The sequence below is a fragment of the Dipodomys ordii genome, unplaced genomic scaffold, assembly GCF_000151885.1.
Source record: "Dipodomys ordii isolate 6190 unplaced genomic scaffold, Dord_2.0 Scaffold61, whole genome shotgun sequence".
Classification (NCBI taxonomy): Eukaryota; Metazoa; Chordata; class Mammalia; order Rodentia; family Heteromyidae; genus Dipodomys; species Dipodomys ordii.
This window is the reverse complement of record NW_012267277.1, coordinates 2,980,674-2,995,487: the sequence shown is the minus strand read 5'-3', so window position 1 is coordinate 2,995,487 and position 14,814 is coordinate 2,980,674. Positions and strand designations below refer to the sequence as shown.

Here is a 14,814-nt window from a genome sequence, read left to right as displayed (position 1 = left end):
ATAAGCAGAAAAACCTGGAAGTGGCACTGTGGCTCAAGTGGTAGAGTGCTAGCCTTGAGTTGAAGAGCTGAGGGATAGTGCCTAGGCCCAGAGTTCAGGCCCCACTACCGACAAAGAAAAAAAAAGATGCTTAGCTATTTCTCACCAGATAGACCAAACAATGTGGGGGGTACTCACAATTGTGGTCATCTTAAATAAATAATATTTATTTTATATTTTACAACAAATGGGTGGAGTAATCTCCTTCCTAACAAAGATCACTCTAAAAGAGTTCTCACTTGTGCTTGTAGAGAAGAAATGTTGGAATTTTTAAGACTAGGATCTGGTGAAACTGTACTTACCTAAAATAAGTACACATTGTTCTAAAAGAAATATACTTATTACCTGACCCATGTAACTGTAACCCCTCACCTTTACAACAAAACTTGAAATAAGTAAAATAAGTACATACCTAAAATAGTACCTAAATATGATAGATCTAAAATAATAGTGTAACAGAGCTCTCATTGCTGGATGCCAGTTCATGGACGTTCAAAGTATTTGTGATGGTTTTCCTGAAATATAAGCTGAGCTGAGGTTTTCCCTTCTTACAGATTCCAATCTTATATCTACAACCCTAAAAGTTCCTTAAATCACTGTCAGCATTGACTGCCACTATAGAAATTTTGCAGCTTGATCTTTTCCTTGATTAACATTTTACTTCCCTTTCTAATCTTTTGCATTTTCAACTTTGAAAATACTTCAGTATTTAAAACATGAGCTAGGTCTATCTTCAGTTATGAAAGAAAAGTCTGAACTAATGGTTCACCCACATTAAGCTACTACCTCTTTAATTATTTTTTTTAATTTTAATCTCAATATAGAAGAAAAGCTTTCACTTTCAAGCCCAACCTTTTAGAAAAGCAACTTTTTTTGTTGTTGCTAAAGGGAAATGTTAATGGGGAGAACTGTAGATAACAAATTTGAGAAAAAATGTCTGGCAACACAGACTTCTGCAAGTTTGAAGCACTTGGTGAAATCTTGATCAGTCCAAATGGAAAATTACTCAGTCTGTTTCCTCAAGATAGACTTGTTTGTACAGCGACTCGAAGTTTAAATGGCAGAACAGTAGGTACACACGCTGTACTTATAAGTTCTGTTTGTATTACAATGCTGTGTTTTTAACCTCCTCTTAGCTTGGAACACAAGCTGGTTAATGTCTTCATTCTGTGCTTCCTGGATTATTAGTGAATAGCTCAGTTGTGTTTATAGCCATCATTTTAGGAGAACAGGCCAGTGCTTTCACTAAGTGTATTTCTCATCTCTTAGGCTTTAACTTCTGTTTCATACAAAGAGGATTTTAAGTTAGATACTGAGTTCTAGACATATGAGATCAAAGAATTCCCAAATATCTGAGGCTTCTCTGGCATCTTCTTACTTTGTAGAGTCCCAATAAAAGACCTCAGTTTTAGACTCAGTTTACCCCAGGAAGCAATTAAGAATAACATTTTGGATGGGCACTGGTAGCTCACTCCTATAATCCTAGCTACTCAAGAGACTGAGATGTGAGGATCATAGTTCAGAGCCAGCCCTGGCCATGTAATCCATGAGACTCTTTTCTCCAACTAATCAGCACAAAGCTGGAAGTGGCTCAAATGGTAGATTGTCAGCCTTGGACAAAAATGACAAGTTTTAATAAAAAACAAGGCCTAGAGTTCATGCCTTAGTACCTGTATTTAAAATAATAATAATAATATTTAAAATTGGGCCAGAGTGTACCTCAATGGCAAACTCCTTATTAAGAATATTCAAGACTCAATCTCCATTCCTAGCAACACACACACACACACACACACACACACACACACACACACATTTCCACAGTTATTACCATGCTTACTGGTAAAATACAGTTCATCTTGATGATACTATTTTCTGTATTATGGGCAGGTAATCGTGGTAAAGTTAATATTTATATTGCACTCTGGACTTTTCCAAAAGAATTTCCTATGTGCTATCTCATGGGGTACATTGCAAACCTTTTAAGTTTAATTATGTGATATTCAAACAGATCTATATCTACTTCACTGAAGTGTATTGGACATACTTAATTTTTAAAAAAAAAATGATACTTGAAAGTTCTGAGAATGAGACCATTTGGAATTTAGATAAAATAATGGAATAGAAAGTGCTATTAAACATGGCTACTTCTGTATGTTTGTAGAGACTTTACAGAGATTTGCTGGACATGTTCAAAATAATTCCCTACAGAGGATAATCCAATATATATCTAATTGTATTCTGTTACATGTCATCATTCCTTTAAAAAAATTTTTTTTGTTGGTGGTGGTGGTCATGGTGCTTGAACTCTGGGCCTCGGTGCTGTCCCTCAGTTCTTCAGCTCAAGGCAAGTGCTCTACCACTTGAGCTACATACAGTATCACTTCCAGTTTTCTGGTGGTTAGTTGGAGATAAGAGTCTCACAGACTTTCCTTCTCAGGCTGGCTTTGAACCTCGATCCTCAGATCTCAGCCTCCTAAGTAGCTAGGATTACAGGCGTGAGCCACCAGCACCCAGCTATGTTATCATTCTTTATCATGAAAGCTATAATCCTTCTAGTTATATACAGATACTGATAGATATGTTAATATATACACACAATACACAGATATGTAAATATATGCATAACCCTCCATTTTTATAAAGATTGGTGGCTTACAAAAACATGTACACAAAATGGAAAAATAAGCAACTAAAATATGAGTATTGGGAAATATATAAAGTGGAAAGGGAAAAATCAAAAGAAATGAAAGATTATGCCATATGGATCTACATGGTTAATAATGTTAAGATATATCCCAGCAGCCAAGAGAAAAGGAAAAACATGAATAATTAATTGTGCATATCTCATTACACATGAGAAAACAAATACCAGTATGTCAAGGGAAAAAAAGTTGGTGCTACCACTTAATTCTAATATGAAGTGTCTCCTATAGAACTTTGTCAGGGGAACACTAAAGAATGCAGTAGCAATCAGTGTTACTAACATGAGAGGGCTTCTCTTAGAGCCCACTAACTACATGCTGGGGAATGTGGGTTTGTGAGTCTATGTATGTATGCATGTATGTAACTCAATGAAAATAGTTCTGAGTGATCATGAAGTAACTTGGTTCTTATTCCATTTAGAAATATCTGAAAGCTGGGAAAATATATCATGAAATTTATAAAATCTAGAGAGGTAGGTAGGTCTTGTAGTTTGAGAATGGTTCTAGATATTCCTTATGACTGTTAAGAAAGCACAGCCATGAAGACTGATAGTTTTTAGGAACTGATACTTACTTCCGGGTGAAATCCACATCCTTGAGTGAGTGAAAGGCTTGAGGACCGTCAGGTGGAAACAGAAGCTCTTTAAGAAGGTTCTTTGTCTGGGTCCAGGAGGGTGGGGATTGGCTGTCATGTTTACTTTTAAAGATATTTTTGAAAATTTCTCTTGCAATCTTCCCAATTGTTTGAAGATTGCTTAAATGGAGGATGAATGAAGTTTAGAATGCAGAGCCTCTTGAGAAAGAGCAAGACCATGCTGATTCAATTCACCTTCCCATGGAGGAGATTGCTAGGAGTCCTGTCTGAAGACAGTTTTTCCTGTTGGAAGAAGCTGTGGGCTCTTTGAGGGGAGTGAAAAGTGAGGCATTATTCCAGCCAGATCATCTACAAAAGCAAAAAGCGAATGACAATGCTGTGTCCTAAGGTGTTTGTCCTAAGACACTTACTTAGTTGCTGCTGACCTGGAGACCTTTTCTTTGAGTCTCATTCTTAGCACTCCTTGGAGAAAGGACTTCACTGCTTATGAGATTCCATGGGCACACCATTCTGTTGTTTGGGTCCAAAAGAGTTATTGACATGAGAGAAAGGGCTAGATGTGAAGCAATGTGTTTTGACAGCTTCTTTCTCCCCATGCAGCAGGTGGGATTTCTCTTTGGGCCTTATTTGTAGTAGAGAGATGTGGGCTGGTACCTGAATCCTCACTTCATCCTAGATCCTCTGGATATGTATTCTAGAAGAGTTTGCTTAAAGTAAAACCCAATGTACTATTAACTACAGTTATTTCTTATGGTGTTAGGAACCACACTATGAAGAGAGTTTCATTCTCCAGCTACTTAATTCATGGCTAGTTTTTAGTGTACAACTTCAGATTTATTTCATCAGAGAGAAACTGGGAGGTCCCAGGACATGACTAAGTGGGAATTCACAGCAATGACAAGTAAAAGCTTAGTTTCTAAGAATCTCATTTTTATGGAAATTCCCCTTAGAGTAAGGATAGGCAAGAAAACATGTGGTGTGTGTTGGGTAAGTCATTCCTCAACAGGATGTTTTATTTTTTGTGTTTAGTCTTCACCCATAGTAACAATTATAATGAATGCATCAAAAATAAAGCATGTAGACCTTGTGACCTGTCTGGTAATCAGCACAAATTAGTTTGAGGGCAGGAAAATACAGCTGCATATTAGTTTTATTAGCTGTTCCCAAACATTGTATTGCAATATTTTGAAAAAAAGAATCAACTAAAAAAAAATACAAACAAAAAGAAACCAAACCCAAAATGTTTTATGTGTTTTCTATTTGATATGTATTTTATTTTTTAAGATTAATTAGTATATTTATAAAACTTTTATTTTTAATTCATCAAAATAGTGCCTTTTGGGTAAATGATTTCAGTGTAGGAAGATAATTCCTTGTTTCAGCAACCTGTTCTTAAAAAGAAGGAATTTATCTTTTGCACCCACTTCTCAAGGTTCTCCAAACTATAAAAATGAGAGAAAGGGGAGAAGAGCAACAGGAAGTCAGAAGTTGGGATTACTTAAAATTTTTCTCTTGGAGTCTTCTCAGTCATATGAAGATTCCTTCAGCTGAGGATGATGTCTATTGTGCCTAAAGAAAAATGAAGTTTAGAGTGCTGAGCCTTTTGAGAGAGTATCATTGCACACATTATATATTTTCTGATTGTAGTTTTCTATCTTTGAGGGCCAACATATTAGGTGTTTTGCCCTCTGATGTATCCTGCCAAACCAGAATGCTCTGTGGTATCCAACAAAGGCTCAAGAAATATTTGTTGAAGTTAAAGGAAAGACTCATCAGAACTGCTTGCTAGAAGCCATCTGGTCTGTGCAAGGGATTTAATCTCTGAGCCTGTGTCCTCATCAATTAAAAAGAGGTTAAGAAAGGTCAAAAGCAGTCATAGTTCTTAGTTTATTTAAGTGTTCAATTAATGATAGCAATTGTGATCATCAGAATAGGAGAAAAAAATCATCTTCCTTTAGAACCAAATGAAGCATAGTGGTTTGAACTTTTGAAAGGAGATAGGCATACATTGATTACAAGTTGACATTTGAACAAGATCTCAGGGAGGGTATAGGACAGAGAGGCAAAGACCTAGAACAAGGCCAGGATAGAAGAAATGAAATGAGCAAGGAGAGCAAAAGGAGGGGAACTCGGGGAAAGGGTGAGAGGTGGGAGCAGCTCATTCTTCAACTACATCCCAAGCCTTGGGGAGGCTTGTGAAAATGTATATGGTAGGCACCACCCCTTGCATTTCCAATTCTGAAGTTCACATGTCTAACAAGATTTGGTGATGCTTCTGCTGCTAGAGCAGGGGGTTGTACTTTGAGACCACTGAGTCTCACTGTTGGGAAACTTCAGCTTTCACTCTCAATGATATGGATGGCATTTGCAGGATTTGGGCTTAGGAGGAATAGGATTGGTGCTGCTCAGAGCACATTTAGGAGACAAGGGCAAAAGAAGGAAGCCAATCAAGGCATTCCTACAGTGAGGCAGATATTTTATCTGCCGTGGCAACACTATTGATTATTATAGTCTGTACGATCAGATTATTTGAGGATGTCTTCTATAGCAAAAGCACATTGGACATTAGTTATGTTAATTATATCTCTGACTCAATTTTTATCTTGAAAAAGTAGATAAATTTCTTTTCAAAGAGCTCCTGGTCTACAAGTCTGAGGAAAGGATAGAAAACACAGAGTTCAGAGTTGGGATACTGGTCCAGTGTGACTAACAAGGACTCTCTTAAGGAATGTGGGACTTCCTAGCACATCCCTGGGAAGGCAAAAGGTGTGAGGGAGAATTAGACCAGAGGACTCAGGTTCTCAATTAGAAAACAGCATTTGACCTCCTGTCTGATCCTTAGCAGAACTAGAGAGGTGAAAGTCCCCAAGATCCTAGGAAATTTTGTTTGTAGTACATACAAATCCTCCCTAAGTTACCCAGATCTGTGGGGGGGGGGTGGTGAATAAAAAACCTGAAGCATGTCTCTGTTTACTTCCTTCCAAAGTAAGGGAAGCAGTGAACATTGAACTCGTAGTCACAAATAACCTGTTAATAACTGGACAACCATACCCAGGACACCAGGTCTCCTCTGGGTTTGTCTCCCAAAAAGGATCAAGTGAGAACATTAACTATTAGTTGTAACTCACTTCAGTGTCACAACTAAAGTGAAGTCGATTCTTTTAGCTTTTCTAGTGTGACACTTATTGGTTCCTCATCAGAATTCCTTCTGTACACAAAAACAGTATAATGTAAAAGTCCATTAGGCGCCAGGGGTAAATCTTACGAATGTTAAGTACCATCATGAAAATGATGGCAGTAACCCCTTTGAGGGAGAGAAGGGAAGCAAACTATGATATATTATAGTTACACCGAGGGAATGGCTTCTAGGGTCCTGGTATACACTTTGGTGACTATAGGTTACCAAAATGGATGAAAAATTGGATGAAGAAAAGATTTTGAGTGTTCTTGCCACAAAGAAATGTTAGTTTGTGACAGACCAGTTACCTTGATTTTATCATTGGTACCTGTACATATGTTCCAAAATATCAGACTATACTCCATAAATATATACAGTTCTATCAGTCAAAAATAAAATTTTTAAAAAGAAAATAAGGGGGTCTAGTAGAGAATGAAAAAATGAAATATTAAGATAGGGAGCTACTAAGCACCATAAAAAGGAGTTAAATGAGAAAGACAAGCAGAGGCGGGCAGAACCCCAAGTTCTTGGGATCTCTGAGTAGGGCAGAGGCTAAGCATGAAGTAATGTATTACCATGCCCACAAGGCATTGAGCCAGATGTACCCCCAGAAAGCCTCTTCTACACTCTCGATGGACATAGGCTAGAAAGAGAATAACAACAAGGGTTACTGGATCTGGTAAGGGTGGATCGTGATACCTGATATCCATTCAGACTTGTTAGACAGATAACCCAGAAACTGGACAGATTTTATAAATTCCCACATAATTATTTAGGACTAGGATTACTTCTATACATGTCCTGGGCAAAACCCTGTAGGAGCTCTTCCTCCTAAAGATGGCATTAAAAAAAATTACCAACTGTCATGGTATCAGGGCCTGCCCTCCTGTTTAATCCTCAGGTGGGCAGAATTAGTCTGACTCAACATATGAAGACTCCAGAGCTCAGTTAGTAAAAGAATAAGTCTGGTATTTTAACCTGGAGCCTGGTTCCACAGGAAATTGTCTTCTAGTTATTTTCAAGGTCTTATCTTCAACCTTTTGCTTCTTTCACTTGTCTAGCTCTCCTCTGGACTGCCTGTTAGCCTTTGTACCTAGCATTCCCTCACCCTTGGGTGAGAACTGTAGGATTGGGAGTCAGATTTTATTTTCCCTTTAGCTGTTGTTTCTAGATGTTGCTTTCTCACTTGCCCATGTATTCTCTACCACTTAACTATGACTGATAGCTAGGCACTTGCAAAATGTGGTCGAAGTCCTACATTGTGGACTGCCTTGGCACCTCCCAACCTCACACACAGGATGAGCACGTGTTGGCCTGGAGTACTGGAGTCATTATTCTATCGGATCAGCAGAGCCAAGAACTGTCTTTCCTATCACTTCAGATTATAGAAAACTCTTAGTCTATAAGAAAGGTTCTATGCCTAGCTTTTGGGAGACTCTGCCCTAGGGAGTCTTTTAGGGACAATCACTCTTGTTAATTCTGCTTGCCTTCCTTGGTCACATCCACCTCAGTGGAAGTACTGATTAATAGAGAATAGATCACTATTTTAGATTAAATCAGTGCCTTTAGGGATAAGACAAAACAAAACATTCTGCCCAGTGTGGCAGAATGGGTATGGAAGGGTCTACACATTGTACAGTAACTTGCTTGCTATGTTGCTTGCTATGTCCATATGGTTGTGTCCCCTCTCCCCAAATTCAAATGAGGAAGTCCTGATCCCCAATGCAATCATGTTAGGAGGTGGAGCCGCTGGGGAGGTGATTAGGTCACGGGGGGGGGGGGGGGGGGGGGCAGAACGTTATTGAAAAAACTCCAGGGAGCTAGTTTGTACCCTTTGCTACTGGAGAACACAGCTGGGAGGCACCATCTTTGTCCTGACCTTGAGGCCTTGTCCTTGGACTCCCATCCTTCAGAACTATGAAATAAATCCTGTTGTTTCTAAGCCATTTGGTTTATGATATTTTGTTAAAACAGCCGTAATAAACCAAGACAAGACCACAACCCCCGCTCCCCCCTCCTCAAAGTAACCTTTTTTTTTTTTTAAATAAGCCAAAATGAGTCAATTACCTGGATAAGTATGCTGAACAATTGGATGACTTAGTCAGCAATACATACAGAGTTGTTACCACTGCCCAAATCTGACTGTGCTTTTGATCTCTGTTTTTATTTAGTTGCTCTGGAGTAGTACCACTGGGAGTCTCTCAGCAGCACAATGAGGCTGGCAATTGAATCAGTTGTTTGTGAGAGCTAAACTTTTATGAACCTTTAGCACATCCATTCGCAGACATTTCTAAAGACTCCTGATTTTCCTGAGTCTTTTGTAATGATAACTTATGTATCTGAGGTAGATCTGGGAGCTATTCTTTGTCAAGAGTTAGGAAATATAGGCCCTCTTGTCTTCTGTATAAATGTAAGTTGTTGTTGGTATTATTATTATGTCTCAGTAAGGTGCTCCCTGGAGAATTCAGATACAGTATTTCCGAGAGTATGCTTGGCTGTGAAGATGGGCAAGGAGCATGGTAATATTATGGTATGGTAATGCATTTACCTTTTTGACAGATGATTATCCTCTGCTGTAGCTGAACCAGAGGAAGGACAAGACTAGCAGAGTCACCGGGGGTACTTGGATTTTCTTGGCTTTACATTTTCAAACTGAAACAATGCAGAAGCAGTCGGGTTATCTCTATCTGAATGTTGTGGAGGGGGATAGAGATGAAGGAAGCCACACAGCTCTCCATAGTAATTTTAGAAAGTGAGTGGTAGTAATAGTCTCCTAACAAAGCAATGAGTACAGGTTCTTATGCACTTTACCATGTTGGTGCTTGAGTCAAAGGAGTAACGGAGTGGAGAAAAAAGTCTGTCAGGCATCATCATCACTGATAATAAAAAGTCTCCGAGGTCTCCTTGACTGTTACATTAGAGGAAAAAACAAAGACTCATTTTAGAAATCAAAAGAGGGGAGACTTCCCTCCCAGGTGTGTGTAATCCAGGTTTGTGTTTTAAAGGTTTTATGTAAAATAGAACTTTATGGGAGTTGCTGAGAGTTCATAAGTTGCAAACTGTTGTATAATAATGATAACCAAAAAATAACAACTTACACTTCTATAGAAGCCATGCTGGCCTAGGTAGGTAGGTGATTCTGTGGGAAGCTGAGCTTGAAACAACTTATCTTGTCCTTCATTAATCTTGTGAACTCATGAAAATTACTTAAACTTTTTGTCCCAGATTTCAGTTAGGAAGCAAAGAATACAGTATCCAACTCTCACATTTTTATCGCTTTAGTTTTAAGTACATAGTAATTCTTCAGTAAGCAATTTGCCCCCTTGTTTATTAACCTGTCCTGAAGAGAGATAGACAGACAGATTAATTACTATTGCTACAAAGACTTACTGAAGTTTTCCTTATCTTTCTCTTTTTTGTAATGTCCTTACAAAACCATTACTGCTTTCATTTGAGCTCTAAGACTCTATATGTTGCATTGGTGATATATAGCTGGAGCTCAGCAACAAATTTTTTAAATAGAAGGGCTTCATCAGGTTAAGCATGAACAGACTAAATTCTTTTCATGTTACTCCTATGGATCATGAAAGATCTTCTGCAATGTCAGTATCCATCATCTTTTACTTGGGGCAAGTATGAGTATCTGAGAAAAAAAAAACAAACCTAACCTCACAAATCTATACAGTATTTATTTATTTATTTATGACTTGGCCCTGGGCCTTAAACTCAGAGTCTCAGTGCTGTTTCTGAGGTTTTTCTGTTGTTGTTCGGGCTAGCTTCTACCACTTGAGCCATAGCTCCACTCCTGTCTTTTTGGTTGGTTAACTGGAGTTAAGAGTCTAATGGACTTTCCTGTCCCAGCTGCCTTTGAACCATGATCCTCAAATCTCAGCCTCTTGAGCAGCTAAGATTACAGCTGTGAGCCACCAGCATGTGTCTCCTTATTTAAATCTTATGTTTTAGGGATGTTCTTTCTTATTTCTTTTTCCAGTTTTTTTTTCTTACCTTCAACAATGAGGGACAAAGTATGCTTGGGTTGGGAAAGAGAGGTAGAAGATTAGAAAACTCACACAGAAGTTTCTGCATATTGAAGATATAATTACAGATTCCCACCAGTTCAAAAACTTAAAACAAACCTCAAAAGAACAGAAATGTAGTGGATATTTCCCTTCTTTAATTTCCTCTTTTATGGAACAGTCACACAAAGTAGAAGCAGTTGCTTTTCTTTTACTTTTTAATAAACTGGAAATCTGCTTTTAAAGCCATTGGCTTCAAATATATAATACCTAGAGTTTTATTGTGACAGAGATATTTTGCAAAGCAAGACCTAGTCAGAGTTGCTCAGTCAAGATGCATCTCAAGTGAAATGTTAACTCAGTGTTTCTTTGTGTTTGGGAATTCTCATTGGTATGCTGGGCTGGTGGCCATGTTTTCTGGTATCTTAGCAAGAAGAAGACTTGGCAGTAAGAAAAGACCACTAGGCGTAGAGAGGCTGAACCTCTTGGCTAGGACTGTCTGACTGGACATGACTATAAGCCTAATGTTTTACTGCAGATGACCAATAGGTTACCCAAGCTCGCATCAAGAGATAATAGTAACACAGGCTTTTCCCCTCATCAGCATGCCTGGGAAGAAGCATCCTACAGCATTCACCATATGAGAGAGGAATAAAGAAGGGGAAGAGTGGGATACTAAATATCTTTGTAGTGCTCCAGTCCTGCACAATAAACACTTGACCTTTTCCAAGTGTCACTTGTGACTTATTAAGCCTACCAGACTCTCCTGAAGCTGGCCCCAAGCTGGCTTCTACTGTGATTCTTAGATCTCAGCCTCCTGAGTACATACAGATGTAAGCCACCAGCATTGGACAGTTTGGTATGGCTTTAATCACACATCTATGAGCAGGAAATCTGTAAATTAAATAGTGGGCAAGGAGCCCACTATTTCTGTGATGATAAACAAGAGGGGAAAGAGGTGATGTCAAGGGATATTCATTGCTTTGTTAGAGTGTGAATTTGGTGATCTTGATTGGGGAAGAAATAACTTTCTCACTGGATTGTTCAGAGAAAAGCACCTCTCTTAGATTGTAAATTGGAGTTTCAGTTTGAATAGACTATGAAGGGTCCATTATCTAATGGGAAAATTTCTCTACTTAGATCTATAGTTAAAGAGATTTGTACATAATCTATTGGTGACATTAATAGTCATCACAATCATATCATTGTAATCATATCTTCTGAGCCCTTTCCAAGTGCCTGAGCCTCCAAAGTTAATATTCATATACCATGCAATTTGGAAACAGTACCATAATTAAGAGTATGGGAAGCCGGGTGTTGGTGGCTCACACCTGTGAGCTACTCAAGAGGCTGAGATTTGAGAATCACAGTTCAAAGTCAGCCTGGGCAGGAAAATCCATGAGACTCTTATCTCCAATTAACCATCAGAAGTGGTGCTGTGGCTCAAAATGATAGAGCACTAGCCTTGAGCTGAAGAGCACAGGGACAGCCCCCAGGCCCAGAGTTCAAGCCCCATGACTGACAAAAAAAAAAAATTAAAAAAGAGTATGGGTTCCTCCCTTAGATTGTTTGAATTGAATCCTACCTCTGCCGGACAGTTCTGGTGTGAACTTGAATTTCTTGCTTGGAGTCTGTGCCTCAGTTGCTCTAGCTGTAAAATAAGATTATAATATAACAGTACACAATCTGTAGTACTCTGAAGAGTGCAGAAAATAACACATGACAGTCTGAGATGGATATCTGGCTGGGAGTGAGCACTCAGTAAATATTAGCTCTCATCACTTGATTTTATGTGTACCCGCAAAGAATCTGAGTCACTCTTTCGCCTCTTCATGTGGCTTATCCTACAGGTCTTTGGGGACTTGTGCAGGCCATTGCTGTTCTTCCAGGGAACCTTCTCTGGCCCTCCCACTTGTGTTCTGAGAGCCTGCTTCTACTTCTACAGCCTTGGCCCCTGAAACTATAATCATTCCCAAAAGGCTTCCCTCCCCACTGGATTGGAAATATGTAAGGATCTGCCCAGTGCAGAATAGGGATTCAGTGAGTGTTTCCTGGATAAATTAAGGGAAGTATAATTTCACATCACAAAGCTAGTCATTTGAGTGACTGGTCATCACAATCATAAAATAATTAGTTGTAACAATTAAAAGTATTTTCCTAATAATACTACTACACTAAATTATGACTGAAGGCTGGCTATTACTTATGCAAAGAATATGTCTGAACTACTTGGACCCCTCTCAACTTTTGGTGCTATCCTTCCTTCAAACCTACAACAATCTATTTTATCCTCTGTCCCGGCATGCATACATGATTCCCTGTCATGGGATTATCCTTGTCCAGCCCTGTGACTCTGACTTCACTTTCATTTTCTTTCAGACAGCCATCAGTGTTTTTCAAGGCCAACATTATAAAGACTAATGATGCTCATATGTGATACTAAAAGGTGGTTACAGTTGAAATGGGTCTTGCAGGAATAGTGATTCAAGTCTTTCTGAAGTGTTTACTAGACCTGAGACACAAAGCCTGTTAGTATTTGTACTGAGTTTACCATCTGTACATGGTTCATAGGTTGTCATTAACAGGTGTTCGTTAAATGAATAAATTAGGTTGTTGTAGAGAAAAGTTTAGGTATATAGTTAAAAGACCTTAGAAAACAAACCACCTTTAGCTTCTTGCTAAAAGTTGGAACCTCAGAAATTAGCCATGACTTGTTTTCACATGATTTGCTTGAAAACAAAGCAGAATGCTATTGGCCTTGACAGGTGTGGCCAAGAAGGCTTCATGGTTCGCATTAGCTGCAAATCATGTCTCTCTCATGGCTTTATTAATGAGGGTCAGAAATGTCAGATACTAAAACATATTTCAAGTGTATTGGCAGTGTAAACTTACACTTGCCAAGAAAGTGCTGACAAGAGAATCTGAGTAAATGAAGTTAAACACTTGTACATATGTGTACTTTTAGGCGTACATACATGTAGGGCCTCCCAAGCTGGCCTGTGACAATCCCACAACTGTGGGAGATAGATTTCCTAGTGCTAGGAACAGGAACTCAATCAAGGGGCCTCTCTTGGTAATCACCTGGCACTGGGTAAGTGCCACTGTCTCTTCTTACTTTAGGAAAAACAACAGGTATTCAATCAAGTGTCAGATTATTAGAGACAAAAGTAGACCTGAAGGAGCTGTCCTACTTCAGAACAAAAGCCCTCAGTGGGATTCCTGGTTGACATCATGAAACCTGTCGTTACTCCATTTGGTTCTTCCCTCGCAAGGTGATGTTTCTTTGGTTTCAGCAGTAAGGATTTGGGGTCATGTTGGCACTGGATTTCTTCATGTTCCGTATTTGCACTGAGAACAGAATAGAATGCATATTTATTTTCTAATTTTATATCATATTTCTCTAGAAGTTATGGTCTTAAAGGCACAATAATGCTGTTGCGAAGAAACAAAATACTATCTGTGTGATTTCCTGGGAATTTGTTAGGACAGTGAACATCCTTCTCTTCAACCACAGTAGGTGATCAGGAGTCTTGTCCAACATGCTCCCATTGGTATAAACCAGTTAAAAGTCTTCCAGAAAGTCCAAATAGATGACTTATGTTAACAAACTATATTATCTAGAAGTCTGGTCTGTGACCTCTCTAAGGTAGCAGTTCAAGTACATTTTTAAAAAACTTTTTACTTTATTTTTATTTTCAAGGTGATGTACAGAGGGATTATAATTGTGTGCATTGGATAATGAGTACATTTCCTTTCATACAGTGCCTTTCCTTCCCTCACTCACTCCCCAGGCCCTCTTTCCCATCTCTGCCCACGAGTTGTATAGGTCACTTTTATCAGCATCCAGTGAGCTCCACTGCTGCACTTTCTCACCCTTTTCCCTTTAGTTCCAACCGAACATTTTAAGAAATGATTTATATTTTATTTATTTAGCCTTTTAATAGGTCATATTTTCCTGGTTCTTTGAATGCCTTATTAGTTTTTGTTTAAAAACTGTTAATTCACATCTAACAATAGGAAAACAATGGAAATTAGGTCTCCCCCTTCTTGAAGGCTTATTGTTTCTTTTTTTAACCTTATTTTTATTGTTCTAGGTTGTACCTGCAAGTTTTTTTTTAAACACTTAAGTTAATGTAAAATCAAGTAATACTTGGTAAAGTTGAAGAATTGGGCCAATCGGTCCCTGGCTTAGGAAATTTGGCATTGGCATTAGAAAGATATATGTCAGACAGTTACATGTGGGGAAGATTATTCTGTATTAAGTGCCTAATGATGTCTCAA

At 38.6% G+C, this 14,814-nt stretch overlaps 1 protein-coding gene and 1 long non-coding RNA gene across 3 annotated transcripts in view; one reads left to right on the top strand and one right to left on the bottom strand.

Moving 5' to 3' along the window:
* The window catches only part of Nfia (nuclear factor I/A), a 372,020-nt gene that overhangs the window by 214,152 nt on the left and 143,054 nt on the right, over positions 1-14,814 (top strand). The window lies entirely within an intron of this gene.
* LOC105989996 lies at positions 9,105-13,791 on the bottom strand. The gene is made up of 3 exons (XR_001175278.1): positions 13,707-13,791; positions 12,119-12,184; positions 9,105-9,169 (listed from the first exon to the last, which is right to left on the bottom strand). It is a non-coding gene; the product is annotated as an uncharacterized LOC105989996 (long non-coding RNA).